This window comes from Equus asinus, chromosome 24 (genome assembly GCF_041296235.1).
Source record: "Equus asinus isolate D_3611 breed Donkey chromosome 24, EquAss-T2T_v2, whole genome shotgun sequence".
NCBI classification, from domain to species: domain Eukaryota; kingdom Metazoa; phylum Chordata; class Mammalia; order Perissodactyla; family Equidae; genus Equus; species Equus asinus.
In genome coordinates this window covers 34,653,254-34,669,765 of record NC_091813.1, presented here as the reverse complement: position 1 = coordinate 34,669,765, position 16,512 = coordinate 34,653,254, and the positions used below count along the sequence as shown (strand labels likewise).

General features: G+C 37.6%; 1 long non-coding RNA gene across 5 annotated transcripts in view; it reads right to left on the bottom strand.

Annotated features, from left to right (window-relative positions):
• Positions 1–16,512, bottom strand: part of LOC106848476 (uncharacterized) — an 885,659-nt gene that overhangs the window by 844,708 nt on the left and 24,439 nt on the right. The window lies entirely within an intron of this gene.

Genomic DNA, 16,512 nt, shown 5'->3' with positions numbered 1-16,512 from the left:
GATGATAGCTCAGGGTTAATCTTCCTCAAGCAAAAAAAGAGGAAGAAACTTTGATACTCTTAAGAAACACAATCCTTTTTAAAATTACCTGCAAAATTGATATTTTTAATTGCTGATATATTTTCTTCAAAATTTTCTTAACTCTAGAATAACGTTTTTGTTTGTTTTATTAGTTAATTAGAAAACCCAAATAAACCACTGGATACGAAGACTTGTTGTTCCTATGGGAGATGAACTATATAATCCTCTAGTCATAAAAAATATGCTTATTCCATCTGAATAATGACCTAAAGGCCTATTTCGAACATTATATATTATAACTTACAAAATAATAACTAAAAAGAGGTTAGTGTTCAGTTTCCAACCCACCCCTTGCCTTTAGAATCTGTTTGTTTCCAAAGAAAATGTAAGATCTTATTGTTTTCGAGCTGCCAATGCAAGCATCATTCTTTAACACCCAAATTCCAGTTTACAGAAATCCTAAAAATTATACTGACACAGTTTGAATAATATCAAAATTTTTTAAAGTGGCTTATGTTGGTCAACTACAATTCCAAAAGAAGGGGCTAGAGTATTTATCCTCTCTGAAGTTCCTGGTTTAGAACCAAAATACATGTATCTTAAGAACAGCTACAACAGCTCTGCCTCCATTTTATTAATCATAAATAGACCACAGGCTTAACTTTTCCCTCTCAGTCAACAAACCTCTGAAATCACAATAGAATCCAGAGATGACCAACTCTAACAGAGTCAGGTAGTACAGTGGTTGATGACAAGAGAAATGATAGGGAAGGTGGTAAAATGAGAGCCCAGGCTCAATTCTAAAGGGAGCAGAGGGTTCTTCCTCCCAGCTCTTGTTCCAGATCTTCCAGAGAAACCACAAATTTGCATTTCCATGTGAAACCTTGTGATTCTTAAAAATGACAATTATTCAAAGTTTATATATGGTCACATTGTAAACTTTCCTTTACAGGACCCCCTGGGTGTTCCATAGCCATGTGGTGCCATGTGTTGTTCATGAGAAAATGATGGGCCTGGGAGTCTAGGGAACCAGAGTTTGAATTCTGTCTCTGCCATTTAGCAACTGTGCAACCCTCAGCGGGGGGGCTCTCCACCTCAGTCTCCTTATCTGAAAAAAGGAGATTATAATATCTACAGCTTTTGTGAGGATTATAAATACAAAATATAAATGCCTGGGCATTCAAAAATAATAAAAATTGGGCTTATCAATACCCTTGCCTCTAACAAGGCAAATAATAGTATTCTTTTGGAGGAAATTTCCACTCCATCTTCAAATCTGGATTTAGTGAAAAAGATGCTACCATTTATTACACTTATAAACTACTGTGAACGTGATCCATCAGTAGATTCTAATTGCTTCCAACTATGAACTGTCACCATCACCTATTGAACTGAAGAATCTTGTTTATCTAAGGTCAGTTGTTTTATATGTATGTACACACACACTTTTATAGAGTGATGAAAATGAGAGTAACATGAGAATAAAGGCAAAGGTGAATAATACAAGAGGCATTATTAGTATTTTGGTTCAGAGTTTGGGCTTGGGTTTGAGTTTGAGGTGGAGCAATTTCTGAGTCCTACCTTTATAATTTTCTAGCTGTTACGACTTAGAAGAGTTCAAACTTCTCTCTAAGCCTTAGTTTCTTCATCTGAAAAAAGTTGGGATACTGTAAGCATATTTCCTCCTATATGGTAAGGACTCCATAGTGTTAGCTGTTATTTTCCTTATTTATACTACCATATTCACATAAGATAGAAATATTTTAAGCAATATAGTTGTTCTTCCATAAAATAATTGCAAACTAATACATGTTATATATTGAGATTTATTTAAATTTTGAAAATCAGTTCATAATGCTCAAGATGACATCCAAAACAAGGTAACCATACATGACAATGGCAAATTAAGACTCATTCAATCATTTAAAGTTCTGACAAAGGATTTATCAACACTAGATATATAACATAAGTGATTAGATTGAATCACATTTAATAAAAGACAAAGTCCTTAAGTCTTTGAAATAACTAATATTAACAATTTCTTACATTTAAAGAGTATGGTACTCAAATTGCTCACACATACATTATCTCATTTGATCCTCAGAATAAGCAATGTGATATAAATAGAGTAGTTCAAGAATAAGGAATCAAGGCGGGGAAAGATTATATGACTTGACCAATGGTGCTTGAATAGAAAATGATGAAGCTGAGGCCAGAAGACATGTTTTCTCATATCTAATTCAATTTTCAGAATGCTATTCCACATTGAACAATTTGTGATTCCCCTTTTGTGTCAAAACCAAACTGGGATTTTTAGATTCTAGATTTATCAGTGTAAACTCTGTTGGCAATGGCCTTAACTAGTCTTTAAATCACTGTTGCCAGGTACAGAACTATAGGCATTGTGCTGAGAATCATTGCTCTCTTTCTTTATAAATATGTACTGAATTCTCTAACTTCACTATGTTTAATGTTTAGCAATTAAAGGTACCAAGAGGGAGAAGAAATAAGAACCCCTCTCTAATGGGCCACTCGTCCTATCTCCAGACTCCAGATGAAATCTTACCATGGCAACCATTTGGTTTAGCATAGCAATCATTTGTCAAATTATAATATTCAGGAGACTAATGATATTCCATGTTTCTATTAAAATAATTATTCTAAAATCTGTGATTAAACCAAATCAGATAAATGTTTTAATTCTGTAGAACAGTATCATATTGGGAGTTAAATTAATATGGACTGGTTTTCTTTTAGAAAACCCAATGAGATGCCAAAGAGGAGGTCATTTGCATTAGTTTCTATAGTACAAGTCAAATTGATATTTTTATTAAAGTAATTTCAATAATAATATTTTAAATTTAAAAAGTTAAGAGATATACCTTAAAAATTATATTTGCAAAAAAAATGTGATAAAGAGCTAATAGTACTGTCATGTGAACCCTTAACATTAGATTAGAAATAAAAACACTAACATCCCTAAAAAACAGATTCCTTACCTGAGTGAGAGGCTGTACTGGGTCCCTGGTGCCAATCTGGTGATATACTGGTAAATGTTGGACACTACCTCTCTTTTTTCCTCTCTAAGGGGAAAAAGCCTCTAATTTGTAACATTCGCTAACTTCCATAGTATAAATACTCCCACTAGGGCAGATTTCAAGCCACCAACGTGAAGTGGCTCAACGTGGAGTTAGCACAACCGGCTAACACAAGCCAAGACAGGTTGGCTCCAGCTCACCATTGCCCAAACTCCAGAACAAATCCAAATCTCTAGAGGTAGAACTTGGAAGCATGTATTTTAAAAAAACTTCCTCAGTGATTTTGCTATAGTCAGTCCATGGACCAGTTTTTTGGGACACTCTGGGAGTTTCTGAGGCTAAGAAAGAGAAAACATTTGTGTGGCTTCTCCTATGTAGCACAAAGTCAGGTGGAAGTGACATTGGCATCACCATCACCTAGAAAAACTCTGAAGGGAGGTAAGAATATTTTGCTTTTAAATTAAGGCTAACTGTAAGTCATCTCTTTGGTGTATAGCTATTGTGAACCCAGATAAAAGACAAGTCTTTTTGATACCTTCCTGAGCCTAAAAGAAATTACCTCTCCCTGACAAAATAATCACCAAAATCCCCAATGCTGCTCAAAGAAGTTATGTAGCCCAGTGCTCTGCCCCCAAGAGAGGATGGCAGCTTGGTGGTATTTCACCTTCTAATACTTACGTTCATGAATCACTTATGGGTAATTTCAATGTTGGTGTCAAATTATTCAATTGAAACCAACAAAACACAGTCTTTCCCTTTGGTAGACATCCCCAATTTCATATGAATTTATAACCTTTAATCTCCAAGTTTGCACCAATCTTCAAGAGATAGGAAATGAGAAAGATTAGTATTGGCAAGTGTCATTGCCTGGCTCCCCATGAAAGTGTGAGAAAAAGGCTTGCAGGCAGGAAGTTTATTTGGGAAGTGATCTCAGGGAATAGGAGTAAGGGATGGAGGAATCGTGGGAAAGGAGGGAAAGTCATTACAAAGATGTGTTATCTAGTTGAAAACCTCCAAGGGCAATAATTACTCAGTTCTGTAGGAGATTTTAAGAAGCTTTATGGACATGCATTTCTGAATTACCCACCTGGCATTGAAAGAAAGAAGGATTTATCTTTCTGGTGTATTCCCTATTAGCCAAAAATGACCCCATGGGTATTTACTCCTCTGCCTCCATTCTTTTGCTTGATCATGCATGAAAGGCCAGCAGTTCTAAGGGAGTCAGAGAAACCCAAGATGGGAAACAAGAGGTAATCGTCCCAGGCTGAGGCATTGTCAAGTTACACCTATGTAAATGTGGTCAAAGTGTGTGTGGACCTGGTCACTATAGCAGCGACTGGAGCAAGAAGTGAGGTCAAGATGATGTAAGGTGGTATATAAGAGGGGTCCAGTTCACTAGGTAATAATCAGGCAGTTCTACCTAGCTTGTGACTGTTGCTTTGTTCCAAGACCTTATTCTTTGCACTTAGAAACCTAAAAATACTATGAAGGTAGCCCCAAATCAACCCACAGACTTCTCTACATTTGGAAAATGGCAGGAAGTCGGTGGGAGAAAAGACAATCTTACTCATAAAAGAACAGATTTGTTTTTTTATTTTAAAACATTGTACCCTGTAAACCACATCAAATAAAGTATTCCTGGGGCCATTCTGAATGGGCCATGAAAGGATAAGAAGACCCACTAGGGAGACTCTGTGTCACATGGAAGAGGAGTGGGGAGCAGGGGAGACAGAGAAGAAAGGACTTGAACATTCTCAGTGAGGCCTCTGAAAAAGCCATCAAAGAAAGAGTCACCTTTAAATAAGTCCCATGTCCTAAAATGGGAAGCCATCTTACGACAATGTCAGAGAAATAATAATCTTTCTGACCCCTTTTCTACTGCCTCCTTTTTTGCTTTGACCACAGAAACGAAGGTTATTAAGATGGACAAGGAGGGAAGCAAGCATCAGATAAGGCAGTGGTTCTCAAACTTTAGCATTATCAGTGACCTAGAGCACATATTAAAACACACATTGCTGGCCCCATCCCCAGAGTTTCTGATTCACCAAGTCTGGGTGGGACCCAAGAATTCACAAGCCTAACAACTTCCCAGCTGATGCTGCTGGTCCACAGGACAACACTATAAGAACCACTGAAATAGTAAAACAGAAAGGAAGGCTCACACTCTCTTACATGGATTCCTACCTGCGAAAAGCTTCAGCTGGAGTAGAAGAAGTAATTGTAATTTTGAATGAAGATGGAAGCGTCTATCAATATATGATAATGGACGCTTTTCATTATTGAACTGAGACTGTATATGTGAGTTACAGACACTGCAGGACCCTTAGGAAGAGCAGAAAAGCCATAGAATTGGCCATGTTTCCATCGAGTAGCAGACAAGCTAACACCACTGAAGAAATTTAAAGGAGTAGAAAAACAAAAGTAAAGACTCTTTCTGATTATATCCCATGATTGTATGAATTATGAAGATAAGGCACCACACAGTGTCTTAAATTGCTTAAAGCAATTGACCTAAAGAAATGTTTTTATATAAAAAATGTCAAAAGATGATTATTTACCTAGACATTTGTTGACAATATCAAATTTTAGTGTTTTACCCACTAAGCAACTCTAATTCATTTAAATTTTATAATAATTAGATTAATATGAGAATTTCAGAAATGTCTGGTACCGTTTGCCTTAGAAAACAACCCAGCTAATTTTTATGCTGAAATTTGAGGACACTGGTCAGTAGTGGCAGTTCTTAATAGCACAGTGGTAGTGCAGAAGTCATTCTCCCATGACCCCTTCATAAAGAGAAGAAACATAAGTAGAGAAAAAAGAAGAGCCTTAGGTACAGTGCAAGCAGCAGAGCAGAGCAGTTAAGGGATTGGAATCTGCAGTTAGATTGCTTCGTTTAAACAGCAGTAACCTTGGGCAAGCTATTTAATCTCTCTAAGCTTCATTTTCTCATCTTAAAAATGAGGATAATAATTTCTACTTCATAGAGTTGCTATGAGGATGAAATGGGATAATGTATATGAAGCATTTAGCACAGTGCCTGCCATACAGCAAGTTTTTAACAAATATTACTATTATGACTACCATTTTAGTCCTCTAGAGAACACTGTAATATACATATAACACACAATGGGCTAGGAAGGAAAGAGAAATTTCTAAAGTGCTAGATGGATGTAAAGTGCTATTGTTGATCATATTTTTATTCTCTCTCTCTCAAAAGGAAATATAATAAATAAGTTTGGGGTGGTAGAAAGGACATCTTGAATGGGTTTTGCACACAATCAACCTCTCAGAATCTCAGTTTCCCCTTTTGTGGAATGGCAATCATGATGCAATGCTTAGGTCTCAGGGGTGTTGCAAGATTAGGAGAGATGGCATGTTTGTGAGGAGCCCAGCAGTGAGTACAGACTCAGTCATGGAGGTCAAGGGGAAGTGGCTTCGAAGCATCTTCCCCATGCTAGGGAGCACTTCTTGCATTGCAACAGAAAAATTGCAGGACCCTCACATCTGGGCTTAGAGGAAAGTAAGAAAGATGCTCTTTCCTTGGAAAAGTGACTTCCTAGGACACAAGATGTGAGAAGACTGAAAACAAAATTCCCACCTACCATTAGCATTAGGCAGATAGTTAAGAATATTTTTAAAGATCCACACATAGAGATCAAAGGAGATAAACTGAATTGTTTATAATGTACAACATTAGAAATTAAAATTCTGAGAATAACTTTTGGTCTGAATCATTATCAAGTTTCTGCTCCTGAATGTTCTAATTATATATGTCAATATCCATCTATACTAATGATTACAGGAAAATAAGCGAAATACTACTATATAAATAGCAATCTGTTTTTAAAACGCTAAGTATTCTGAAACCTATAAATATCAAGATATTATAATACATGTGACTGGCATCTAATATTATTTACTTATAAAATATAGACTGCACATAATAAGTTTAGTAATTTCTTTAAGAAAAAGCTATCTTCAGCACTTCCAAATCTTACAGCCAGTATTTTGCAATGAATGGATATATAATAACTTTATTTTACCTACCCTCAATGAATGAAGTTTGATTTAATCACCTTGCAGTCATCAGAGAAATAAGGATGGAAAGAAGTTCTGTGCCAGGCTGTAGTCCAGCATCACAAGCAGAGGCAGCAGGACCCCCATCTACTGACTGTGTATCTTGCCCAAGTCATTCCATCTCTCCTCTTCTTTAAAACAAGAGTTGTAATTGAACTGGCTATCAGGGTCAAATTGAAGGTAAAGGAGCTGAGAGAACCATTAAGTGCAATATATGAATAGACAAGTCACTCAACATCACTGTGACTCAATTTCCTCATCTGTAAAACGAGGTATGAGTATTATCACTAATGACCTTTGAAGCATGTAAATTGTGTGATTCTAGGCTTAAACTGAAGGTACTGAATACAAGTTGAGGAAGGCCCTTTCTCAATGGACCTCATTCCTAGATATAGACACCAACCACCAAATCGCACACCATTTTTGTGGAGTTCTTTTTTCATAGACTGCCTGGCACAGCAACAATTGTTTGGGTGACAGCATTACCTAAGGCGACACACATCCTAAATATAGATAGGCCCTCCTTCTAAAGAACTTTGATCTTAATTGTGATTTAAAAGGCCATTGAAATTCAGTGCAAGTAGGAGACAGACTTTGAGTTTATTTCAGTGTTAAAATAAACAACTTTGTAATAAAATATACCAGTATGGATTTTATGTTTTAAAAAAAAGGATCCTCAATGGATATGACTGTGTAATATTTAAATATTTATGGATAAATTTGCATTTTACTGCAAATCATAGAAGATTATTGGTTTATCTAATAAGTAACCAGTGTATTAAGGGGATTTTGAATTGAAGAAAGTAATTTAAAATGGCCAAGCATGCTTAATAAAAATTATACCTTTTAACATCTCTTTTCTAATTAATACATGTTTTCCTAAAATTTAAAAGTCAGGTGTTCAATAAATAAAAATAATGTCTATGAAGTCTAGACATTTCCATATTATCCTGATTTAGATGTATTCTAGGATTAGAGGGAAACTTTAAATGTCACCTATTTAATCCTCCAGCATCACATCTGCCAAGTGGTCATCTAATGAATGTTTGAATTCTTTAAGTTTCAGGGAACTCAGTCCCTCTCATTTTATCTTCAGAAAGCATGGATTATTAGAATTTCTTCTATTCTACCAAAATCCAACCTAAATTTTTAACTTAGAAAATTAACAAAATGATCAAATAATTTAATGACCAGTGTCTAGATTTGGAATAATACTTTAATAAGAGCAAACATCTTATTAGTTTAATTTAATTGTGACTTAAGTCATGTGCCATTAAACAAACTCCACATCACAAGTGGAACAAATTTCCTTGATATTGTTCCTAGCATTGCAGAGACCAACTGTGCTCATCCTAGTCCCCTCAGGCTAACAGTCAGAGCCTATAACTGGCTATGGCCAGGTGCAGGTCCTGAAGAACAACCATCAGTGAGCCCTGCTCTACCTCAACCAATGAGAATGAGGCCTGACTGGATATTAGAGTCATGGTCCCAAAGGTCTGGAATTTGTCAGCTGAAGTTCGTTTCTTCCATGACCTCAGTGTTCCCAAGTCCCACGCTGAACCCTTTGTCCCACCATTCATACCAAGTCTCTATTTCTGGGCTTCAGCTATGCTTTCAACTTTATAGCCAAGCTCCCTATCTTGAATTCTAGTCCATTTGCATGAATCCCAGCAATATGTCTACCTCTTGTCTCCCTAATGGGGCTAGACCCTAGGTTTCTGTATCCTCAGCCACTAGCTGATGTTCTGGATCTATCTGGATCTATTCTCCCAGAAACAAGCTACTTCTACCTGATTATAATTATCTGCTCTCTCTAGATACTTCTATGGCTGGGTCCCTATGCATCATTTTAAGAACTTCTGTGATGTTAACGGTAGTTTGCCTCAGACTTCAACTATTTCCCCTGGAACACTAGAATATGGAGTTCTGGCCACACTCCATGCAAGTCAGCCCTACTGCCATGTTACTCACTCTTAGGGGCATCATGAGAGAATAAAAGGGGTCCTGGGCCAGGGCAGTTTTCCAAGCCTTGTCCCTATCTGGTCCTGACTTATTCCACTTATATACTATTGAGGTCCAAAAATGCCTGGTGCTAGAAACCCATCAGGCCACTAAGACAACAAATTTAAAGGCAAAATATTCTTTAAAGATATACAAAGTTGATTCACAGTAAGGTACAAGGATTAATACACAGTAGTCTAATGAACAATTAAGAATATGTATACCCTGAGCAAGAGTTCTACAGGATGGCTTGGAAAAAGAGGACATGTGTTAAACTAAATGGATCTAATAGTGACAAAGTGAAGCAACAAATTTCAAGATATGTAGGGAGATATTTTCAAAGCTGAAAGATCTGAACATTGTCCGTTAAATCACATCCTCTAAGTGACTTCAGCCAGGCAAGGTCACAACCTCACTTTCCTAACCCCACCAGTCTGTGCTAATCTTCCCCTCTGGCACCCTTGTCTATCATGGACATATGATATTGTTTTGTATTCTCTCTTGCCTTTTTCCCTATCTCATGTGAATACATCTTGTCTGTACAAGCAGATTACAAACGCCATACCTTACTTTATCATACCAGGAATGTTTTCAGTAGACAATAAATTCATATTGAATTGAATTGAATCTAACTGAATTGAAACAAATTGGGACAAAAATGACTTTATATTACAGAAGAACTAAATTGACAAAGAAGTTGAATTACATGCCTAATAGAGTTCTGAGACTGGATAACTGAGGCTTAGAGGCTAAAAATGATATTGCACAAATTAGAAAACAAAACATGGAACTACTATAATACAGGCAAACGCTTTTAGTTATGGACTGTGGTAGACATAATAATGGTGCCCTAAAGACATTCACCTCCTAATCCCTGGGACCTGTGACTATATTATCTTAAAGGCAAATGGGACTCTGCAGGTGTGATTAAGGATCTTTAGATGTGGAGAGTATCCTGGATTATCCAGGTGGGCCCAATGTAATCACATGAGTCCTTGAAATTGGAAGAAGGAGGCAGAAGAGTAGATCAGAGAGAGGACATGTAAGAATAAGGGGAGATTTGAAGAATGAGAGGGATTTGACTTACCACTGCACGCTCTGAGGATGGGGGAAGACCTTGAGATAAGGAATGTAGGTGGCCTTTAGAAGCTGGAAATGGCCTTTGGCTGACCGCCAACAAGAAAATGGGGGTCTCAGTCCCACAACCACAGGGAACTAAATTCTGCCAGCAACTCGAATGAGCAGGAAACAGCTTCTCCCCTAGAACCTTCAGAAAGGAATGCAGTCTGCCAACACCTTGATTTTCATCTGGTGAAACCTGCACTTGACCTCTTACCTACAGAAGTGTAAAATAACAAATCTATGTTGCTTTAGTCCACTAAGTTTGTGCTAATTTGTTACAGCAGCAATACAAAACTAGCATATGGAGAGAGAGGCTTTATATGCCAGCCCTAGTTAGTTGGACAGAGTTACTGAGACTGGTTTAGTGAGGGTTTAAAGTTCAAACCTAGCTGTGTAGTTTGGGGGCTAGAGGCTCAGATGCAGAGATCAGGAGACATTTCTGAGGCAAATAGTGGGTGAGCCTACCCAAAGAACTACCAAATTTAGTTCTTTCTTTTCCTTTTCTCCAACTCTTCTTCATTGCCTTGCTCCTTTCTAATTTTCCAACTTTTGTTTAAATATTGTAAGGTCTTAGGGATCCAAAGATATAGCATACAATATCTTTTCTCAAAGAACTTACAATCTTGTCAGTACAACAGATGTACCAACAGTTTACATTGGGTAGCGAAAGAGTTGATAAAGTACTTTAACCTGCATTCTCATTTACACCTCACAGCATCTTTCTACGTAGGACACTCATTGTACTGTGGACTGTAAGCTGACACTGTGTGTGTGTAGAAAAACACACCAAAATGGGGCAGGAGGGGAAAAATTCTGAGAAAAAGAAGGATGCTTGCTAAGCTTTAGCTGGTTTAGCTGGTTTAGCAAGTATAGGCATGGCCATGGATAAGAAATATTTTATCTGCAAAGCAATTCAAAATCAAAGTATCTTTTAGATGAGATTCAAAATGGATCAAAGAGAATTGCTATTCGTACCAAGCACTTACTAATCTAAATCCTAAATAAACTTCTATCCTGTGAACCATTAATATTCAAAATAGCTTTTTAACTTCCCCAATACTGTGAGTAAAACAGCAACAATTAGTTGACCAGAATCCCAGAAGAGACAGGAACTGCACTCATTGCACATCTACCCTACATCAGACCCCGTGTGGAGTGCTTCATGGCCTTATCTCACTTACTTCGGAACAGCCCCACCAGTTACTCACCTCCTAGATAATACCTTTGTCACTGCAGAATTTAAAGCTTAGAAAAAATGTGTGCTGGGTGACTAGCAAAGAAGTATTCAAGGAAAAGCCACAACAAAGCAACAAAATTGTTATCAGTAGGACAAACTGGATAGCAAAACAAGTCAGATAAAGGTGTGTAATAAAGTATATTCACTTCCTATTGCTGCTGTAACAAATTACCAGAAACTTAGTGGCTTAAAACAACACAAACTTATTGTCATTACAGTTCTGGAAGTAAGTCCAAAATCTGTCTCAGTAGGCTAAAGTCAAGGTGTTTGCCGGGCTAGTTCCCTATAGAGGTTCTAGGGGAAAATTTGTTTCCCTGCCTTTTCTGGCTTCTAGACGATGACTGCATTCCTCAGCTTGTGGCGCTTCCCTCCATCTTCAAGGCCTGCAGGATAGCGTCTACCCAATCTCTTTCTCTGACTGACTTTCCCGCCTATCTCTTAAAAGGACCCTTGTGACTATACTGGCCCACCCAGATAATCCAGGATAATCTCCCCATCCCAAGATTCTGAATCACATCTGCTAAGTAAGCCCCTTTTGCCATTTATGGTAACATAGTCACAGGTTCTGGGAATTATCTTTGTAGGGCCATTACTCAGCCCACCACACAAGCATGTGTAGATTAGAGTCAGGGAAGACAGTTCAGCTAAACAAGGAAGTAGTACAGAAGTGGGTCAAAAACTGGGTGAAATGCCTAAGCACATCTGAGAGTGGGTATTATCACTTCCAAAATATGGTCTGTGATGCAATACATGAAGTTGTTAGAAGTAAATGATGTCTCTATGTAGAGGTGAGTGAATGAAGGTTGGGAAAGCAATAAATCTATGCTTACTTTTAAAAGAAAGCAGACATAAGCTGTCACTCTAAGAAGAACAAATTCAGAGGCAGGACATAAAAAAAATCAAGCTGGGTCAAGGTTAATGGACTATGCAAAGGCTCTCTCCAGAGCTTGGGCAACAGCAGTTCAGTCAAGAGGCCTAGACACAATTCTTCTAACCATTGGCATTCCTATTACTGTTCATTAACTGGTTTCAAGTTTCTCTTAGCCCACTGTAGAAGATTTTGCTCCCAAATAATTACTGTAAAAGCTCTAAGCAGCTCCTGAGGGAAGAACCCTAGAGCTAGCTGTCCCAAGACTATAAGGTAAAATAATCAGGACAAGGAAGAACCAGTGATGGCTCATAAAAGCTTTGAGTTCCCTAATTCTCAAGGCCATGACATTTATAAGGCCTAAACTACAGGCTGTTACTCTAAAATATAAGTGTGGTGAAGAAACATCATCAGTGTCTGAGACAGAGGAGGTTAGGTTCAGGCCCAGGCGTGTGGCCTGAGGAAAGTATGCCTCCCCATCTCACTTCCACTCTATTACCACACGTACCTAACTTAACTCTTTTCCTTCAGTCTTGCCCCACTAAATTCATATGCCTCAGTGCCAAGACTCTCTTTCCAAAACACACATCTGGTCACCTCACTTTCCATCTTTATCTCTGATAATTCTCACTGTTTGTAGAATGAAGTGTGGACTCTTTGGTCCAACACAGAAGGTCCTAAAAGTGAGGCTACTTACCTTTATAATTTTATCTCCTACTCTTCCCTTCCACGTGTTAAACAAACCTTTGTCAAAATGAAAGTCTCAGTATTTAAGATACCTTTCTTATTTTTATCTCTGTCTTCGCATATGCTATTCCTTTGGCATGGAAAAAATAAAAGACCTATTCATTGGCTATCCAATTCAAATGCCAATCACTCAGCAAAGCCTTCTTGAAACTAGCTCAGCAAAGTGTTAAATTCTCCCTATGTTCTGCTCCCACTGCTAACAGAGAGGCATAGAGAAAATGTTCCCAGTGCATTGCAAACTTGAACCCAAGCTATGCCAGGATGGCTTTCTAAAGGATTCCCATCAGACCAAAGCAGAGCAGGGACCCCCAGGGAAGTTGTTTTCAGCATGTATTGCCCATCACAATCAACTATGAAACTTTGTAAAAGATAAAATTCCTAAGACCCCACCCCAGGCTTACTGAATCAGAATCTCTGGCAGTGGTGCTGAAAGGGGTTGCAGGTTTTTAATACGCTTCACAGGTGGTTTTGATGCAAAAGAGAAAGAAGATCCTCAACCAGGCTGACGCCACAACAGAGACAGAACAGCCAACGCTAGTGACTGGGAGTGTGGAATCAGACCCGTGGAAGAAGGTCTGAGCCAGAGCTAAGCAAGTAGCCAGGGCCGCAGCTATGTAGGCTGAGACTCAGGGCAGCGGAGAGCCAAAGTTAGAAAACCAAGGTGGAAGCTCTTCTATCTGGACCAAGGGAACATCAGAATTGGAGGAAGAGTAGGACTCAGTAAGGAATCAGGTGCACTGGGCCTGCCCTAAACTTGGGGGAAATAAGCCTAATTCCAGAACTTACCAAATGGAAATGTCTCCAAATAGCAACATTGCATCACCTGGAAACGTGTTAGAAATGCATCTTGAACCCCACCCTAGACTGACTGAATCAGAATCTGCATTTTAACCAGATCCCCAAGAGATTTAAAAGCCACATCAAAGTTTGTGAAGCATCCAAGCCTGGTTCCAGATGATTTCAATACTGCTGGTCTACAGAACACACTATAAGAAGCAAGAATCTCGACCTACAACTGAGCAGGTGGAAGAAATTCAAGCATTATCACTGTGAGCAGTTTGAGGGCAGGAAGCCCAACCCATTACCTTATCTCAGCACTTAGCACAGAGCCTTGGGAACTGACAATATAATATATTGGTTAAGACCTCAGGACTTGGAACTGGTTCAATTCCAACTCCACCTCTCACCAGCTGGGTGGTATTGTCAAGTTACTTAACTTCTTTGCGCTTTAGTCTCTCATCTGGAATATGGAGACAACTGCCTCATAAGAATGAGGGAGAGATAGCATGTTATTTTTAATAGCATTATAAGTGCTCAAGAGATGATAAAAAAATTAATTACTGGATTATCAATTATTGATTGATTGGTTAATATATTGATTGATTTTTGGTGAGGAAAAGAGCTGCAAAATTCTAGTGGTGTAAATTACTTCAATCTGACTCACATAATCTAATGAAGAGAATGGCTGAAATTTTAGTGACTGGTAGACATTTCAGGCATAAGACTTCTTAGAATATTAATATGTAAGTCTCCTAAATGATGAGTGAAACACCTGTCCAAAGCAAGATGATTGCTAACCTTTTTGGAGTGGTGACACCTAATTGTTGCTTATGAGATCTCAAAGCTCTCTTTATTTCCCCCCAAATACCTAAAGAGAACAATTTTGTCATGGCTTATTTTCATTAAATTAATTTTAAATTGATTTACTTGACAATATTTTGACATTTTTTCATTATAGAGTGTTGCAGATTTGGATGGGAATCTCTGCCATAATAAACAACACAGATTCACATTTAGTTTTATGCTAATCCTTAAAATAGCTTCCTTATTTTTGTTTAGTGCTTTTAAATTTTCAAAAAACTTTCACTCCTCCTACCTCATTTATCCCCATAACAACTCTATGGTTGTTTTCTTCTAAAGCTTAGAAAAGTTCGTTATTCTTGTCTGACAGATAAAGAACTGGAAAGTGATTTTAAGTGCTTACGTCCATAGCTGGTTTGTGGCAGAAACGGGACTAGAACTCGAGTATCCTAATTCCCAGACATTTTTTTGAACTTCCATCGGCACCACTGCCACCATCTGTTTGCCACAAATTATTCCTGGATCTAAAGCCAAGTCAAAGCCAGGTCACCTACTCAGCTGCCTGATACCCTAATTCCTTCCCCAACCAAGTGTCTTTTCCCAAAATGTATGTTCTAAGTATTACAAAGGCAATAGCTTCCTAAACACAGATGAAAAACTTTTTAATTTTGCTAAAGTAACTTTTCAGTTCGAGAAGTTTGGAGTCAAATTTGGAGGTATGACAATTTTTCTAATTTAGAATTTTTCAAATTATGGTAGAATGTATTATTTTTATTTGACTAGTTCATTCCTTCACTAAATACTACATCTGCCTATAGATTTCTCAACTCAACTTTCTTTAAAAAAAATGTTCTAAGCTCAACTTTCTTTTAAAAAAAGTGTTCTAAGCTATAAAAGGCAGTTTTTAAAAAGTGTTACTATGCATTCCAATTCTGGATACCAATTTTTATCAGAGATCCTAACACTTGGGTTTTGGAAATGAACACAAATCTTAGACTGAGAAATGATAGAGCAGTAAGACCTTATTAATAAAGATTAATATTTAAGTCCTCAAAAATACCCCATAGAGTCTACCAAGCAGCATGTTCTTTAAAAAAAAAAAAAAACTACTGTAGTTAAAGATTCCAATTTAGTCATTAAACTTTAGAATTAATACTGTGAAATGTTTTCCGAAAGTTAGTATACATTTTTAAAGTATTGCTAATTGTTCTGGGTAGTCTATATGATTATATAATTTATGACAGAACAATACTTAGAAGCATTAAAGAAAAACTGACAGTTCTGAACTGACAAGTGTAAGAAATTTCAAAGTTGCACTGACAATTCAGATCTACTTCCTTTCATGCCCAGATTCACTTAATATCTCATTTGATTTTCAAACCTTCCCTCAGAAGCAATTGGAACAAAACCATGAGCAAGTTCAATCTCCATTTGGGCATGTAACCCTTTTACAAACACAATTACAGCCAAACACTATTGTAACCTGATTTGCATTTGCACTAACTAAGTTACAAAGCACATTGAGAATGCCTGCTATGCATACTACAGACTTATTAGGAGGATATATTGCAGGGTTTCTGTGAACACTAATTAAAAAGGTTTTATCTTTCCCCTCTGGTCCACCGAAATTGTTCAAATGCCTTGCCTGCTACAACTTTGTTCAAAAACAGTTTTCAAACATGTGATCAGAGCTAGGCAACTATTTCAGGTGGCATGATTCTGTTTCCACAGTGGACAAGGCTGGAGAGACAAAGTTTCAGTCTAAACTTTGAGCTTCCTTTCCTTTGTTATTTTGTGTTGCAACCTTAGTATTATCC